This window comes from Nicotiana tabacum, chromosome 7, assembly GCF_000715075.1.
Source record: "Nicotiana tabacum cultivar K326 chromosome 7, ASM71507v2, whole genome shotgun sequence".
Classification (NCBI taxonomy): domain Eukaryota; kingdom Viridiplantae; phylum Streptophyta; class Magnoliopsida; order Solanales; family Solanaceae; genus Nicotiana; species Nicotiana tabacum.
In genome coordinates, this window is record NC_134086.1 from 9,100,336 (window position 1) to 9,120,675 (window position 20,340).

Sequence of the window (20,340 nt, forward strand, 5' to 3'; positions counted from 1 at the left end):
CAACTGCTCTTTCAATTCTTTCAACTCTGGCGGGGCCATACGATATGGCAGATTAGAAATGTGCTGAGTGCCCGTAGTCAAATCAATGCAAAAGTCAATATCCTTATCGGGTATCCCTGGCAGGTCTATAGGAAATACCTCTAGGAACTCACGAACAACTGGTACGGAATCCATGGAAGGAACCTTCGCACTGGAATCGTGAACATAAGCCAAATAAGCCAAACACCCCTTCTCAACCATACACTGAGCCTTTACGTAAGAAATAACCCTACTGGTAGAATAACCAGGAGTCCCTCTTCACTCCAATCAAGGCAACCCCAACAAGGCTAAGGTCATAGTTTTGGCGTGACAGTCCAGTATAACATGATAAGGTGACAACCAATCCATCCCCAAAATAACATCGAAGTCAACCATATCGAGAAGTAGGAGATCTACACTAGTCTCAAGACCCCCAATAATAACAACACACGAGCGATAAACACGACCTACAACAATAGAATCACCAATCGGTATGGACACATATACAGAAGCACTCAAAAAATCACGAGGCACAACCAAATACGTAGCAAAATAAGATGACACATAGGAGTATGTAGACCCTGGATCAAATAGAACTGAAGCAACTCTACTGCAAACTGATACTGTACATGTGATAACGACATCGGATGCCTAAGCCTCAAGAATGGATGGGAAAGTATAACATCGGGGCTGGGCCCCACCAGTCTGAACTACATCCCTGGGACGGCCTCCTACTGGTTGGCCTCCACCTCTAGCGGCTTTACCTCCACCTCTAATACCTCGACCTCCACCTCTAGCTACCTAACCCCTACCTCTAGCTGGCTGAGCGAGCGGTGGAACATCCGGTGTTGGAACAATGGTACGAGAACCCTGATACTGAGAACTGCTCAATGCTCGAGGGATAAATCTAGAATTATGCCTCGGATCGCCACAAGTATAACAAGACCTCGGCTACTAAGACTACTGACCCTGAAACTGAACCTGACGGCCTGAGTAGCCACCCTTAAAACTCTCGAGCAGAGGTGCACTAATAGGAGTTGGTGGTGCACTATAGGGTAGTTGATCAGAATACTGCATATGAGAGCCACGACCATGTGAAGCGCCGTGAGAAGCCTAAAGTGCTGAATAAAACGGCCTGTGAGGATGCCATCTACCAAAAGAATCCCTGCATCCAAACGAGGCACCACTAAGCCTATTAGAATGACGAGGCCTCTTGTCATACCCCTGATCACTCCCTTGAGCTAAAACAATCTCAACTCGCCTGGCCACATTGGCCGCATCCTAAAAAAAATCTCGCTCCTTGTCTCCTTAGCCATCTGCAATCTGATAGGCTGAGCAAATCTCTCAATAAACCTCTTCACCCCCACTCTCTCGGTGGGGAGTATAAGAAGAGCATGATGAGCCAAATCAACAAACCTAGTCTCGTACTGAGTGATAGTCATGGAACCCTGCAGAAGATGCTTGAACCGTCTGCGGTAGTCCTCTCTCTGAGTGACCAGAAATAACATCTCGAGAAATAGCTGAGAGAACTGACCCCAAGTCAAAGTAGGCGACCCAGCTGGTCTGGCCAAACAAAACTCCCTCCACCATTTCTTGGCGGAACTTGGCAAACGAAAAGCAACAAAGTCGACCCTATTGGTCTCCACTATCCCCATGTTATGTAACACCTCATGACAACTCTCCAGATAGTCCTGGGAATCCTCTGAAGATGTACCATTATAGAGAGTGGTGAAAAGCTTGGTAAACTTGTCCAACATCTACAAAGCATCAAAGGACATAGTTGATCCATCAACGGTCTGTGTTGCAACACCAGGTGAAACTACCGCAACTAGCTGAGCTACTCCTACTGGCTGAGCTTCTGGAGTCTAAAACTAAAGAGCCATTTGCTCCGTAGTGTGGGTAGTGGGAGCCTGGGCTTCTCCCATAGCCTGATAGACGGTTGGTTCTACAGGAAATATGCATGTCTGAGCTATGCTTTCCATAAGTCCCACTAGGCGGACCAAAGCATCCTGAAGTACCGGGGTAGTGATGAACCCCTCTGGAACCTGAGTTGGCCCTGCCGGAATGGTCTGAGCCAGAACCTCATCATCAAACTCTACATGAGGCTCTGGTGCTGGTGTTGTTGCTCGAGCTTTGGGCTGAGCCCTGCCTCGGCCTCTAGCACGGCCTCAGCCTCATCCTCTGCCCTTCGTAAGAGCTACCACTAGGGGCTCGGGCTGCTGATCAGCTGATAAAGCGGTACGTGTTCTCGCCATCTGCGAAAGAACAGAGTAGAAGTTCAATTAGTATTGAGAAATCAGATCGCACGACAAAGAAGAATAGATGTGAAGTTATTCCTAAACTATGTAGCCTCTAGGGGATAAGCAAAGACGTCTCTGTACCGATACCTCAGACTCTACCTAGCTTGTTCGTGAATTATGAGACCTAGGCAACCTAGTGCTCTGATACCAACTTCTCACGACCCGGATCTCCCACCGTCGGGATTGTGTTGGCGCCTAACTCTTAGAATGCTAGGCAAACAAATAGATACAATTTTATCACGCTATCACTAACCAAACAGTAATTAAAAATAATTTAAACTAAACAATTAAGGAGTGCAGAAAATTTTATAACAGTTTAAAACACTAACACACGACTACCCAAAAGATCTGGTGTCACAATCCACAAACGTCTAAGAATTTTTACAAATACTGGTTTAAAGGAAATACATATGTTCTCTGAATGAAGGAAACATGAATAAAACTAAGATAGATGGAAGGGGACTCCAGGGTCTACGAATGCCGGCAGATCTACCTTGGGTCTCCTGATGGACTGAAGGCAGCAACCTAACTCTAATCACGAGGCCGGGCACAAAAATCTGCACAGAAAGTGCCGAGTACAGTATCAGTACAACCGACCCCATGTACTGGTAAGTATCGAGCCTAAACTCGATGAAGTAATGATGAGGCTAGGACACGACAAATAATATGAACCTGTGCAATTAAATCATATACGAAGAAATAACAATAATGAAAATTTAACAGATAATAACGGGAAGGGGGAACATGCTGAGGGGAATAGCAAATTCTGAAAATAATACAGTACCGAAACTCAGTAATTGTCATGCTTGAACCAACGAAAACAATAACATAACATGTGCACGGCATCACCCTTCGTACTTTTACTCTCATCCTTACCATAAGAAACAATAGAAATGGAACGGCATCACCCTTCGTGCATTAACTCTCTCATAACAGGCACTGCATCACCCTTCGTGCATTATCAATATCAGAATACGGTACGGCATCACCCTTTGTGCATTAACACTCACAAAGTATCACACGGCATTACATTTCGTGCTTTATCACTCTCTCACAAAACATTGCACTGCATCACCCTTTGTGCTTTACACTCTTCCTCACCCAAACAATAGAAACAATAACAACCCAGTAAGGGAATCATAAATAAACAACCTCATTTCATCATTTAACTTCACAATATATATCTCAACTTGAGTCAATACTCAACCAAACTCCAAAACAGGGAAAAACATATTAAAACTTGTTTAACACGAAGATTTAACAAGTTAAAGCATGAATAGTACATAATAAAGAATACAATAGTCACAAGTATAAGACTCACTCGCATGCTATGACCCGAAAATAACGTATAGATACTCGTCACCTCACCTATACGTCACACTCAACAACTAAACATGTAGCAAATAAGGCAACAACACATGATTCCTCAAGTTAAGGTTAGCCATAACACTTACTCGATTCCACGGTCAAAATCAAGCCTCAATTACCACTTTACCTCTCGATTCCACCTTCAATCCACTCATATCTAGCCACAATAAACTCAATATTATCAATTATTGCTAAAGGAATCAACTACAGTGCATAATTTATTTTTCCCAAACTTTCCCCCAAAAAGTTAAAAACCGACTCCGGGCTCACTTGGTCAAAACTCGAAGTTCGGACCAAAATCCGATTACCTATTCACCCCCGAGCCCGAATATACAATTGGTTTTGGAGTCCAACCTCAATTTGAGGTCTAAATCCCTAAATTTCGAAATTCCTAAGTTCTACCCAAAAACACCCAATTTCACCATGAAAAACCCTAGATTCTAAGATGAATCTTGTAAAAAGATGAAATAGATTGAAAGAAATGAGTTAAGAATCATTTACCTATGATTTGGGGAATAAATAATGTTTGGAAAATCACCTCTTGAAGTTTAGGGTTTGATAATTTGAGAAATGAATCAAAAATCCTGTCCAAAATCGTTTCTGAACAGTTGCAGTTATCGCATTTGGGATCAGGGGTTCGCAAATCCAAACCTGCCAAATTCGAACATTCCATCACAAATGCGAAGAATGTCCAGGACCTGCTACTATCGCAAATGCAAACACTTGTTCGCAAATGCCACCTGTTCCTATCGCAATTGCAATGCTAAACTTCGCAATTGCGAAGCCCCCACCCACCCAGCCCTACTGATCGCAAATGCGAGGCTTCTTCGCAAATGCGATGCTCGCATCTGCGAGTCAGACTTTGCAATTGCGAAGTCTGCAGACTTAAAACATACCAACAATTTTCTTAAGTTTCAAAACACTCTGTAGCCTATCCGAAACTTACCCGAGCCCACGGGGCTCTAAACCAAACATGCACACTAGTCTAAAAATATCATACAGATTTACTTGTGCGATCAAATCGCCAAAATAACATTTAAAACTACGCATTTAACACCAAAACTCATGAAATCCTTAAGAACACTTGAAATTTTTATTTTCACAACCGGATGTTCGAATCACGTCAAATCAGTCACGTTTCTCACCAAATTTCACATGTATGACTTAAATACCATGTTAAACTTGTACCGGGCTCCAGAACTAAAATATGGGCCTGATACCAACGAAATCAAACGTTATTCAATTTCTAAAAACTATTATATTTTCAGTTAATAATTTTCTTCCAAAAATTCATTTCTCGGGCTACGGACCACGGAATTCAATTCCGAGCATACGCCCAAGTAACATATTTTTCTACGGATCCTCCGGGACCGTCAAATGACGGGTCCGGGTCCGTTTACTAAAAATGTTGACCGAAGTCAACTTAAATCAATTTTAAAGGCAAAACTCAATATTATTCTCAAATTTCACATAGAGGCTTTCCGGAAACGCGTCCGAACTGCGCAGCAAATCGAGAAAAAAGAAAATGAGGTTTTGAAGACCTCGGAACTCCGAATTGTGTTCTAAATCACGAGATGACCTTTTGGGTCATCACACACATCATCTTATGTCACGAAATCGACCCAACACAACATTAGCTAATTAAATAACTCAACCAATTTTAACCCAATATAATTTCAAAAAGAACCATTCATTTGACATTGATTGTAACTAATTAAATAAGTCATCCAAATTTAACCCAATTAAATTTCAAAAAGAATCATTCATTTGACAATCTTGTTTGAATGTACCGGAATTGCTATAAAACGCACTGTTAAAAAATGATAAAATTTCTCATCGGAAGTAAAATTGACTTCCAAAGATTGCTACAAATAATAATTTTCCATATTCTTCATATTAAATTATTGATTTGGTAAGTAAATCCTCCTCTAGTTGTATATATTGGTTAAAAATTAAAATAATGGCATGATTTGACTTTGACTTTAATCCACAAAATTCCTACTATTACAAATTATCTCTATTACTGCAATCTCCCGAATTATACTATAAAAGATAGGTAAAGTGCTTACTTTATTCACTAAATTATACAATGGAAAACTTTGGCCAATCTTTTCGTTGTTCCATTTTCCTCAATTGTTAGATTTGTGGTATGTTTCTCTTTTATCTTTTCTAGTTGTGATTAAAAAAATAAAAATAAAATGTAAGAACATGAGTAGTCACACTCTATGCATTCCCAAAATGAATATCCCTTCTTTTTAATCTACCATATTAAGTACGGATTTGAGCGAACCTAGCAATTCTTGATTAAATTATGTAATTGTAATAGAAAATCTATTAAATATGTATAAGTACTTAATTACGAACTCTATAACTAAAACGAGCTGTAGGTTTGGTAGAAAATTCAGAATTCATAAACTTCAAATCCAGACGCCGCTTCTATAGATTAAGTGAGATGATAATAGTAATAGATCAGGGTTCAAATACCCAACAACGATCAGAAGAAAAAGAAAAGTCAACCTCTCTCTCTCTCTCCCTCTCTCTCTCTCTCTCTCTCTCTCTCTATACCTCTAGGTCTCTTTCTAAACTGTTAAAAAGGGCAGCCCGGTGCACGAAGCATCCCGCATTCACGCAAGATCCAAGGAAAGGCCGCACCCAAAGGTGTGATGTAGACAACCTACCCTAATGCAAGCATTAGTGGCTGCTTTCACGGCTCGAACCCGTAACCTATAGATCTCTCTAGATATATATACATCATTTAAAATAACTTTTACATTTTCTCTTTTACATATGAATTACAAGATACTGTTTTCATACATACATACATACATACATACATACATATATATATATATATATATATATATATATATATATATATATATATATATATATATATATATCTGTGTGTGTGTGTGTGTGTGTGTCGTAATAACTCAGGTTTTCTCAGCAAATGCTTAGTACGTATGTGCATCACATGGTAAAACAAATCTTCCTTGTTCTCAAGAATTACCAATTTGCCAAAACCTTTGCAAGAGAGATTATGGACCCTTTTATGTTAATTCAATGTGTCTTGATCAAGATCAAGGAGGAAGTTTTTGTGTATGCTACTTCAATAGTGGTGCCCCATGTTCAAAATTAAATATTCATTAAAACTTATATACTTTTTAATTTTTCATTCCCAAAAAATAAAAATAAATCATGCAAAGAAATAACAAAATATCTATGTATAAGATTGATGTATCCACCCAAGCTTGAATGAAAAAGAGATCTTTTGATTCTAATTTATGATTTGTCTTGTATATTCTTAGTGGCGGATCTAGAATTTTTACTAAGAGGGTTAAAATAGTGACGAAGCCAGTTTTACTCGAGGGTTGTCATTTGACACCCCTTCGCCGAGAAAGTTATATTGTATTGCTAGGTAAAATAAAATATCTTATGCATATATACTATATGCTTGACTCTCCTTAGTTTTTTCAAGTGTTTAATGTTTTATATTTTAACACCTTTTCGTGAAAATTTTAGCACGCCACTGGGTCAAAACATTAAAAAAAAAAAAGACATACAAAGAAGTCAAAGAGAGTCAATATACAATACCTATACATAAAAAAAATTGCCTAACTATGTAGTTAACATTGTACATCTATGTAGAGTTCTACCGACGGGGTCAATTGAATCCATAACTTTTGACGCTGACTAAAACAGTATATGTAAAGATTCATTAAAATTGTGAAAATAGTAAATATGAACCCATAACTTTAAAGATATAATAGGTTCAATATTAAAAATCATAAAAATTGAACTCATAGGATTTAAATCTTGGATCCACTTCTGTCTAAATACCAATGCATAATCACCACCAACGACCATTGCACATTAACCTCCTCCACCGCCAGCAACTACCTTTGTATATGGTTGAAATCGGGTCCACCCGATTTTACTGATTAACCGAGACCGGAGGGAAGGGGGCGGGGGGGAGGGGGGGTAGATCGAGGATCAGCCCCATAGTATATCAGATCGAGACATGAGGATAAGGTACCGAGTTCGGGATTCGAAGTTCATGTCGAGATCAAGACCAGTAATGATTGAGGCCAAACGATATAGACGTTGAACAAGACCGAAGATAGCATAATAACGGAAAGTTGAGATATCCGCGACTGGTCGAGGATCATGGCGGAAATCTCGGAATGGATAAAATCAAGTACGGGTGTTTCGCTAATCATAAGATTTTCTTCTATAATTAGACTTTTACCATAAGTGGAATTCCTCTAATATATAAAAGGGGATTCTAATCACTTGTAACCATCTGATATCCTCACATATCAAAGCAATATAACACGTCCTCTTTAGCTTATATTCTTGTTCATCAGTTTGTTTGTCTCTTAACTATTTTGGCACTGACCAATTCGAGGGCATTCTAGCTCGAAGGCTGAATTACATTTCAACACTAGTTTGCTTTATCTTATTGTTAATTTCTATTACTAATCTTTATATTTATCAATTGGCATTAGGTGAAATCATGTGTCTTTAAAACTACATTATAAGTTTAATTGTTATCCAATTTTTAGAGTAAACAGTTTGGCGCCCACCATGGGGCTAAGGATAATAGTAATTGATGAGTATTAATTCGCATAACACAAACTGCTTTATGATTGTTCTCGTAAGTGTCTTTTATTTCAGGAATCAACATGTCAAACTCTTGGTCTTCATGGCGAGAACGAAAACGTAGCCGCCACGGGAAATGGAGTACCTCCAGTCAACCCTGATGGACCATCGGCCATAGACTTGGTCGATGTGAGCTCCCATATTGACATTAATGGAAATTTGGGAATCGACCTTGAAAATAGCATCTGCAGATATGCTCGAGAAGCCGATCAAAACTCGCAGAGCGCTGAAGAAGGCGGAGTTAACCTTCGAATGATATTCGAGATGTTGTACACTCAACAAGCTGCGAAGCATAACTCCAAAATCATAATCGAGCACCAAGCAAAATTGAGCTCGAAACATCACAAGGAGTTGTTCATAGAGCTGAACTTATACCGAAAAGATCGAACACCAATGAATCGGGGACTGACCCCACCATTATGAAAATGCTCGAGGAGCTCACTAAATGGATTGAATCAAGTGAAAAGAAAGCTGAAGTTTGTCACACCTCCTTTTTCTGCACCCGATGGGGCGCAGGGGAGTTTTTCCAATTAAAGGACAATCGAAACGGGATTTATTTGTTTATTTCAGAGTCGCCACTTGGGAGATTTAGGGTGTCCCAAGTCACCAATTTTAATCCCGAATCGAGGAAAAGAATGACGCTATATTACAGTCTGCGTACCAGAAATCCGGATAAGGAATTCTGTTAACCTGGGAGAAGGTGTTAGGCATTCCCGAGTTCCGTGGTTCTAGCACGGTCGCTCAACTGTTATATTTGGCTTGATTATCTGATTTTATACAAGTATGAACTTATGTGCAAATTATAACTTTTAACCGCTTTATTATTATTGTTTTTACAAGAATGTGAACATCGCTTAAAACACGTCTTTGGACTGCGTCACATGAAATGCACCCACAATCCGGAACGCATTTTGTTTGATGTTTTGAGATTTGGATTTGGGTCGCATGAAATGCACACCCGAGCTTAAGAAAGTAAATTATTAAACACGCGCCTAAAGAGACTATCGCGTTATTATTTTGCGGAGGCCGTGAAATTCGCTAAACGACCCTCCTGAATTCTAAGTAATTTTAAACAAGTATTTACTGAGGGCCCCGCAATTTGTATTTTTATTCGGCGAGGCTCATCTCATTTTTATTTTTTTTAAGAATTTGCAACGTCATGGAAATGCATCTCGGGCCACGCCACAATCAATGCGCCCGTGACTAGAGACATATTTCGACTCCGTTGAGATTTGGATTTGGGTCACATAAATGTGTACCCGAGTTTAGGGAGATAACATTATTAAAGGCGCGCCTAAAGCAACTAGCGCATTATTATTTTTTGGGTAAGGCCGTGAAATTTGCTAAATGGCCTGTCCCAGAATCTAAGTATTTAATACATATATTTTGTGAGGGCTCCGCAATCTGTACATTTTTTCCGGCGAAGCTTGTCCCGTTTTTTTTTATTATTACTTTTTATTTTTTTTATATTTTTTAAAAGGATACCATTTTTACGCCTTTAATAATACTAAACCTTACGGCTTCTTTACAACTACAATCTCATAACTCGTCAAGATTTGATGAAAGGAGTTGAGCGAATGAGTGTTTCGGGCGTAGTAACAACAGGTACTAATACTAATCTTGTCCAAATACTAAGACAATGAAGGGACGAGCGAATCAACGTCAAACTGTGTCTTAGGACTACTAATACAACTAAATCAAATGACATCAAGTAAACAATAATAACATAACACAAAAATGAACTAAAATGCATACGGTAAAACATAAGCAGAAAATTATCATATCAATTGATATATTGCAACTTCAAACATTGAACGTAAAATTTCTTTAAACCAATACATCGAGGCTTACTAACCTGCATAAACAAAAACGCGTAGAGCCATGGACCGAACCCCTACAGCGACTTCAACGAACAAACTCGACGCGCCGGACCTCGACGAACAAAACAACCTCACCGGACTGAAGCAACGTCTGAGCTACTCAGCAACGCAGCGACGCAGCAACAGCTGCTGTCTTTTTTCGACGCAGCAACTGTTGCGTGAAGCTGCAACATAAGGGGTCGATGGAGGTGATGAAAGGAGCAGCTATGGAGGGTCGTTCGTGTAGTGACGACGCAGCAGCAACTGGGCGCCGTCTGTGGTGGCGTTCGGACGTAAGGTCGAAGAGCTGGGGTCCGATGTGAGAGAGGGTGGTATTTAGACTGTGTCGCTGGTGGTTTTGGGTTAGGTTTGAGGGACTGGTTTTCTGGTTTTGCTGGACGGGGGGTGCGACGAAGCTGGTGGCGACAGCAAGGTCGAGGGGACGGTGATGGGCCTGTTTGGTGTTGGAGTAGGGTTTCGCTGGTTTTCGTCGAGTGAAGCAGCGAGGGTTATGGGGTTTCTGGGAAGGTGAGGACGGTGGTCTGTCGATGATGGTGGAGCTGGAGGAGGTTGTTTTGGGTGGTTCTGCTGGTTTTTTGGTCGTTCGGACAGTAGGGGGTGTGGGCAGTGGTGTTGAGGCGTTGGGGAAGGGAGGTCCGACTGGTTGGGGTGATGGTTATGGCGTGGAGGTGACGGGGATGCGACGGGCCTGTTTGGTCACGACAAGGGGTCGACGGAGAGAAGGGATCATTTGTGGTGGTGTTGAGGCGGAGAGGGAGCTGGGGGAAGGTGACGGGGTGGAAGTCCGGAAATGGAGTCTTTTCTTTCCAGGTAGGGTTTTCTGCTTCTTCTTCTAAAGAAGAAGGAGCGTCAACAGTGTCCAACCCCAAAATTTTCAAAAGTCCCCCCTCCTTTGTGTTTGTCCGTGTTTTTGTAATACAATGCCCATGAAAATGAGCCCCACGCGTGGTGGGGTTCGAGGCATATGTCCCCCACGCGTGGTGGGGTTCCCCACATGTCCTGGACACGGTTTATTATGGGCTAGGTCCGAAAATTAGGCCTAAAACCGGGTAGTTTAAACCCGAATATTATTCTTTTGCCCGGACCCGAGAAATAGGAACACGTTGCTTAACTAGTCCTATGTAAGCAAAATAACTACCAAAAATAAGACTAGTATTTAAACAAAACTATATCTTTTAAAATATTTTTCAAGGTTTAAAATAGCTACAAAATATTAATAAAACTATTTTTTTGTAATTTTCATTTTTAAATATTAAGATAAAATATGAGGTAATATTTTTTGTATTTTTCGAAGTTAAAAATGACTATAAAACCTTAATAAAACTATTTTTTGTAATTTTCGTTTTTAATAAAGACAAAAATATGAAGTAATATTTTTGTATTTTTTCAAAATTATAATGACTGCAAACATTAATAGAACTATATTTTTTTTGTAATTTTCGAATTTATATAAAGTACCAACATAAAGTACAATTTTTTTTCAAGTTTATGAGAGATACATAAACTAAAATTTATATATATATTTTTGAAATTTTCTTTTTGCAACGAAATAAAGTAAAAATAGTCAAAATAGCTATATTAGTCCTAAATTAAATATTTAAGCTAAGAATGTAAAAATTCTCGGGGAGGGTCAAAAATCACGTGCTTACAGCTGCCCCTCTTTGACTGGAAACACGAAGAGTTTTCCGACAAAGAACGACTAGCCGTATTTTTGACCCGACCATTACTTGGACGGACTACACTTAAGGAAAGGAAGGGAATGTGACCGAGCCCTGGTATCTGAGCTGCCTACATATCCTTGGTTATACAGGAATCAGGCCACGTGTAGTTCGGGATGAGAGAGATAGTGAAGTGTACCGAGGTGAAGAGCCGATCGAGGTGCCGTTCTGCTGAGGTTCCGGTCCGCGGTCCTGTCATTACAACAAAAATGAAAACTGAAAAAGACTAACTAAGCCTATCAGCTACTAGTTACAAGGATTCCTATCTCTTAAGTCTTCTGAAACTTGGTCTTGAGTCTTGAATGGTGCTTCATACAGACTTTGGATTTGAACCTTGATACTTGCTAGTTGTAGGCGCTAGTTCTTGAGCAGATCACATTTGTTCTCCACATCCGTGCTTCGGATTCATTCATTTTTCTCTTTTTTCTTTTTCTTCTTTTTTTTCTTTTTGTTTTTGTGACTAGCTTTTGTTGACCCTCTCAGACTGTTGACTCGCATTCTTGGGGCGAGCTTCTTGTTGCTTCTATCTTGGATTGAGTGCTGGGGATTTTTGTTGTAGCCTTCTGCCTTCCAATGGGTTACGGCTTGACTTTGAACGATCCCGCTGTTCTACAGGCGGACCCCTAACTTCTTCAATCTTTGACATATAACAATCTTCTGCTCTACAGGCAGGCCCCTGACAATCAAAACAAACAAAACAAACAAAATTTCCTAACCCAGTTTGCACTAGGAAGGTTTGTGAGTCGTTAACAAAATCGTAGCCCACTGATACTACTGATGCAGTGCTGAGAGTGAACTAAACACTAGATTAGGATGTATTCCCTTGTTATACAGGTGGGCGCCTAACTTCAATGCTTGAAATGTAAGGACTGAAATGTATTCCTCTGTTCTATGGGCGGGCTCCCAACTTCAACACTTGTAATGAAAAAGACTTAAATGTATTCCTCTCGTTATACAGGTGGGCGCCTGGATTTAGGAAAATGACTCTTTTTTTTCAAAATGTTTTTTTTTTTAGCATCTTAGGAGAAAGATTCATCGGACTAAGATTTTGATCCTAGGAGAAGGTTCGTCAGACTAGGTCTCTATCTTAGGAGAAAAATTCGTCAGACTAAGATTTTGATCCTAGGAGAAGGTTCATCAGACTAGGTCTTTTCTTTTTGGTATCTTAGGAGAAAGATTCATCAGACTAAGATTTTGATCCTAGGAGAAGGTTCGTCAGACTAGGTCTCTATCTTAGGAGAAAAATTCATCGGACTAAGATTTTGATCCTAGGAGAAGGTTCATCAGACTAGGTCATTTTGTTTTTTGGTTATCTTAGGAGAAAGATTCATCAGACTAAGATTTTGATCCTAGGAGAAGGTTCGTCAGACTAGGTCATTTTTTGTTTTTTGGTTATCTTAGGAGAAAGATTCATCAGACTAAGATTTTGATCCTAGGAGAAGGTTCGTCAGACTAGGTCTCTATCTTAGGAGAAAAATTCGTCAGACTAAGATTTGGATCCTAGGAGAAGGTTCATCAGACTAGGTCTTTTTTTTTTCTTCAAAAACAACTTAGGAGGAAATGCATCTCCTATGGGTAAAACTTAACTTTGAGGAAGTGCGTTTCCTGTGGGTACAATAAACTTAGGAAGTGTGTCTCCTATGGGTACAATAAACTTCGGAAGTGCGTCTCCTATTGGTAGAACTGAACTTAGGAAGTGCATCTCCTATGGGTGAAATGAACTTAGGAAGTGTGTCTCCTATGGTGAAACTCGCTTAGGAAGTGCGTCTCCTATTGGTGAAACTTGCTTTAGGAAGTGCGTCTCCTATGGTGAAACTGAACTTTAGGAAGTGCGTCTCCTATGGTGAAACTGACTTAGGAAGTGCGTCTCCTATTGATGAAACTCGCTTAGGAAGTGCGTCTCCTATGGTGAAACTGACTTAGGAAGTGCGTCTCCTATTGATGAAACTTGCTTAGGAAGTGCGTCTCCTATTGGTGAAACTTGCTTTAGGAAGTGCGTCTCCTATGGTGAAACTGAACTTTAGGAAGTGCGTCTCCTATGGTGAAACATATCTTAGGAAGTGCGTCTCCTATGGGTGAAATGAAACCTAGGAAGTGCGTCTCCTATGGTGAAACATATAAACTTTAGGAAGTGCGTCTCCTATTGGTAGAACTGAACTTAGGAAGTGCGTCTCCTATGGTAAAACTGAACTCAGGAGGAAATGCATCTCCTCTGGGTGAAACTGAAACAAACCTAGGAGGAAATGCGTCTCCTATGGGTGAAACTAAACAAACCTAGGAGGAAATGCATCTCCTATGGGTAAAGACGTGGAATGTATGCCTCTATTATCTGGGCGGGCTCCCAATTTCAACACTTGAAATAAAAAGACTGAATTTATGCCTCTGTTATCTGGGCGGGCTCCCAATTTCAACACTTGAAATAAAAGACTGAAACCAACATATCTATTTGCGGGCGGATGACCCCGACGTATCCTATTTGAGGGCGGATGAACCCGACATATCCTATTTGAGGGCGGATGAACCCGACATATCCTATTTGAGGGCGGATGAACCCGACATATCCTATTTGAGGGCGGATGAACCAGACAGATCCTATTTGAGGGCGGATGAACCCGACATATCCTATTTGAGGGCGGATGAACCCAACATATCCTATTTGAGGGCGGATGAACCCAACAGATCCTATTTGAGGGCGGATGAACCCGACATATCCTATTTGAGGGCGGATGAACCCGACAGATCCTATTTGAAGGCGGATGAACCCAACATATCCTATTTGAGGGCGGATTAACCCAACATATCCTATTTGAGGGCGGATGAACCCAACAGATCCTATTTGAGGGCGGATGAACCCGACATATCCTATTTGAGGGCGGATGAACCCGACATATCCTATTTGAGGGCGGATGAACCCAACAGATCCTATTTGAGGGCGGATGAACCCGACATATCCTATTTGAGGGCGGATGAACCCGACAGATCCTATTTGAGGGCGGATGAACCCAACATATCCTATTTGAGGGCGGATTAACCCAACATATCCTATTTGAGGGCGGATTAACCCAACATATCCTATTTGAGGGCGGATGAACCCGACATATCCTATTTGAGGGCGGATGAACCCGACATATCCTATTTGAGGGCGGATGAACCCATTATATCCTATTTGAGGGCGGATGAACCCGACAGATCCTATTTGAGGGCGGATTAACCCAACGGATCCTATTTGAGGGCGGATGAACCCAACAGATCCTATTTGAGGGCAGATGAACCCGACAGATCCTATTTGAGGGCGGATTAACCCAACAGATCCTATTTGAGGGCGGATTAACCCAACATATCCTATTTGAGGGCGGATTAACCCGACAGATCCTATTTGAGGGCGGATTAACCCAACATATCCTATTTGAGGGCGGATGAACCCGACAGATCCTATTTGAGGGCGGATGAACCCAACAGATCCTATTTGAGGGCGGATAAACCCAACATATCCTATTTGAGGGCGGATGAACCCAACATATCCTATTTGAGGGCGGATGAACCCAACATATCCTATTTGAGGGCGGATGAACCCGACATATCCTATTTGAGGGCAGATGAACCCGACAGATCCTATTTGAGGGCGGATGAACCCGACAGATCCTATTTGAGGGCGGATTAACCCGACATATCCTTAAGACAGGAAAATGTCTTACCTCGAATACTTGCTGGGGATTGGGATGAATTTTCATTTTCTACCTTCCCCATTTTTTATTATTATTCTTTTTATTTTTTTTATTTTATTTTTTTATTTATTTATTTATTATTATTATTATTAGCTTCCTCCTTTGAAGTCTAACCGCTGAGGATACCGACTTTCCAACCTTGTATTGGACCCCTCGCAACTGCTAGTGATAACACTGTTGAGGATTTATTTACTTACCTGTTGGGGGTAAAATGTTATCAGCTGGGGGTACCTGACTTCCAGAAAATTTTCTAAATGGAAGGAAAATTTTCTGCCCCAGTTTGATAATATCCCTTGTGGCATGCGTTTCTGCCTCAATGCCATTTCCCTTACCTGTTTCAAATCAAACAAAATTGTTAGTTTAAAACATGGTGGTTGGTTGTGATACTCCTGCTGGGATGGTTTTCCCTTTCTCCCTCCTTGCTCTGTGTTCCACAACTTGTTGGGGATGATATTATGTGCTGGGGATAATCCCTTCCTGCTGGGGATATCCATCTCCTTTTGTGGCATAGCTCGGAAACTGGCATTTTCCCGACCTTTTAGTCTAGTATGGATTTCGCCAAATCATGCTCACTGCTCTCCTTGCTCTGTTCAACGGCCTTGTCTTTGAGGTTTATAACCTTGGTTTTGGCAAGGATATCCCTCTTGACGCTCGTCAATCCTTTTGTCAATTCCCTTTTGCTGGGGATATCTTTATTGACACTGGCCTCGCGCTTGTTCCTTGCTGACTATACCATTTGGATATACTAGTCAGATCTCATCTTGGAAAGCTGATTTTTTGAAGTCATTTCATATTTGTTCTGACCGGACAGACTCTATTGAGGAAATTTTTTATGAAAGGAGAAAAACAACAGAAACAAAATAAAAGACAAAGGACACGATGACTCTTTTACAAAAGAAACTATAAATAAAAACCTATCAAACGTAGATACTGACTCTAATGGCCATGACATGCGTATGTGGCCTATCCTCTGCCGTCAATCATCTTTTAAGATCTTCCATTGGCGATTCCCCCTCTGATTCTCAATCTTATTCGACTTGTAGTGCCCGAAGGGTTTTCACTATCAAGTCTCTCTCATTTTGGTTTTCTCTCAGCTTTCATCGCCTTATGGTGCCTGTGAAAGTTTTCACCTATAAGACTCTCTCATTTGTATCACTTTCCAGCTGGGGATTTGGAGTGTCACCGGTACGACTCTTTCTGCTGGAGATTAGAGTCTGTTCTGCTGTGGAACAGAATGTTATGTTCGCCGATAAGACTCTTCATTTGTCTGACTTGGCATCTTTTGAAGACTGGTCAGAAGGTCTTTCTTTGGACCGTAATGTAGGTTTTGGATAGGCTAGAAAGAAAGGGTATAAAAGGCTCAAAAAAAAATACATTAATTTTGGGTTATTAGTTACAACCTTCGGAATTAGATTTATTCACAATAAACGCAACCTTTGCCCCAGTTTCTTGCTTGGGGATATCCTAACTGATTTGTTTTCATTTTTCAAAACTATGACCGAGCCGTGAAGCGCCTACGTATCCTCTTTGAGGAATCAGGTCAAACGTAGTTCCCAATTCCTCTTTTTCATTTAATTTTCTTTTTCTTTTTTTTTTTCCTTTGTTATCAGTTTTCTTTTCTTTTCTCTTTTCATTTCTCCTTTCTTTTTGTCGTTTTCTTTTCTTTCTCTCTTTTTCTTTTATTCTTCTTTTTCCATTTTGTTGTTTTCTTTTCTTTCTTTTCTCTTACCTGCCATGCTCGCATATTTTATTCGTTGCTACTAATTCCGAACGAGGGGTATGAAAGAAAATAAATAAGGCTCAAAAGGGGTAACGAAGGATAAAGTGTTTGGGTAGCAGAACAAAATGCCTTCGTCATTCCAGTCTTCAAAACATGCCAAGTGCAAACAACACAATTTAAATTTGTAGTCTCTTTTGAGGGTGCTGGACTTGACAATTATATTCAACATCTGTTTGTTCATTTGTCACTTCTAAAGCACCGTTGGCGACACTCTCATTCTCATTATTATGAACGACCTTCATGCCAATTTAGGCAAATCTTTTTTAACGGTTTTCTTTGTGTTCAACTTGCCCCAGTTCCACATGACTCGAGCTCTGAATAATCTCAACCGTCTTTAAATGGTCTGAATCGCCTTTCCAGGGTTTTATGATTAACTTTTGAGATTAGGCCCAAACTGGGTGCGCATGTCATGTCCCTAGAATCGGCATTGAACAAAAATGGTAAAAAGGACTAAACAAAAGGTGACTGGAAATAATAAAAGACCGGACTTTGTATTAGACTACCGGCGAAATGGTTTTAATAACAAAACAAACAAAACAATCCAAAACAAAATCCTAAAAACAAACTGGATAAGACAACATCCGACTCATAACCCTAATAATCCGAACAACAGAAATGACAACAAAATGAGCCACCACAAGCTTCTCTCTTGCTGACCAAGGAACAAAATGTCCTCCCACTTTATCAAAATTGGCATTTTAGCCACTGAGCTTTGCATCAATATTACCAGCTTCAACCTCATCAACCTCCGTAGGCAAGTTCTCGAGGAGGTTCGAGTGCTCCATGTCACTGTTATTAATCGCAACCCGCCCTTCTCGGATCATTTTCTCTACTTCCTTTCTCCAGCTATGACAGCTCTCAATGTTGTGCCCTATGACATTGGAGTGGTAGGCGCATCGTGCTGCCGGATCAAAGCTCCTTGCAAGCGGATTTATAGTACATGCGGGGAGTGGCTCAATCGAACCAGCATGCCTTAGCCTTTCAAACAGACTGGCATAAGATACCCCGATGGGGGTGAAGAGCCTCTCCTCGTTTCAGCAACCTCTTCATTCTTGCATGTTGACAGGGCCGGAAACCTGATCCAGATGGCTTTTGGTAGGCTTGTGTAGGTGGGTAGGCATTTTGTGGAGCCGGGTGCCTGGAAAGTGAAGTATGGCGGGGAAAGAAGTGGTGTTGGGGAGCGGAGAAGCATTGAGGAGTGATGGAGCTACTCGGGTAGCTGGGAAGGCTGCCATAAATGGGTTGGGATGGAGAGTATGGGGGATCTTCCATTATGGTGTTGGGTGCTTGGGCATTGACCGAGTTCAAGAGACTTGGCGGTGGAGGGGGTGGTGCTTTTCCTGTTATCCATGCCTGATACATGTCTGCCACATGCTGTCTCAGCATTTTCACTTCTTCTACCAACCCGTTGTTCCGTTCGACCAATTGTTGTCGGTCATCAGTACCGACCCACTCGGTTCTGCGGTTCTGAGCCATTGTCCTTTGATTTTGCTTTGCAAGGAGGAGTTACCACAACCAACCACTTTTCTATATATGAACACATCAAAAGGAAGTCATCACGTTAGTGTTAGGGCATTGGACGGACAATCATATATCAAAAATGTACCCAAGCAGTTAGGCAATTGTGCCCCCTGAAAATCTTCCACACTCTCTTTTATTTATTTATTATTATATATTTTTATTTTATTTTCTTTTTTTTATTTTATTTCCTTTTTTTTCATTTTAGTGGTGGTCGAATCTTTTGGAGATTGCCTACGTATCACGTCCCTGCGTGAATCAGACCTTGCGTAGTTCGGACCAATAAAAGATAAACAATAATAAACACACATTTTTTTAAAAAAAAAAATTAAAACAAACTGGGTTTCAAGGATTTAAAGATTACCCACAAACTTGAAAATTAAACAACCCGCATGTTCTAATCAAAAGATTGGTAGACTCAAAAACAAAATTTCAGCTCCCTTTCTCTGTTCGACAAATGCAAACTGGGTTATTTTTTGTAAATGTGGCCCCTTCCAAATTTCACATGAATTTTGAGGCCGGGGAGGATTATTTCGACACTTTACAAACTTGTCCATTCTTTTACGAAAATAACCTTTCGACAACTGAAAGATACTCTAAGGCTATTTCGGCAAGAACGGTTTAAGACGCGGCCGAAGCTGGCTCGACTTATTTTTGACTAAAAATTCAAACGGTATTCACCTAACCGCTGACTCTTTGTTTTTTTTTTCAAATTGCAATAAAAACCTGGTGTTGCAAACACGGCCTTTCGACGTCTCGGGGACGAAGCTTTTTAAGGCTGTGAGGGTCAACTGGACCAAATCTTAAAAAGTGACCCGATGGTGGCTATTTATGCAAAGTCAGCCTTCCGGCGTCCCTTTTGGGAACATTCGGCTATTTATGACAAAACAGCATCACCCGACTTCTCTATGACTCTTTTTATTGTTTTTCAAATTAGAAAACTCAATATTACAAACACGACCTTTCAATGTCTCGGGGACGAAGATTTTTAGGCTGTGTGGGTCCATATCTCAAAATGACCCAAAGGTGGCTGTTAATGCAAAGTCAGCCTTCCGGCGTTCCTTTCGGGAACATTCGGCTATGTCTTGATAAAACAGCGTCACCTGACTTCTTTATGACAAAATTAAAATTTGACGTATGTTTTTTATTATTATTTATTTGTTTTTGGCTTTTTAGCAAAAGGTGGGTTAGGACATCACCCGACTTATTTATAACAAGATTAAAATTTTTGATTTTTGGCTATTTTAGCAAAAGGTGGTTTGGACATCACCCGACTTATTTATAACAAGATTAAATTTTTTGATTTTTGGCTATTTTAGCAAAAGGTGGGGTTGGACCCGATGAGGGTTGCCTACGTATCTCACATCCGGT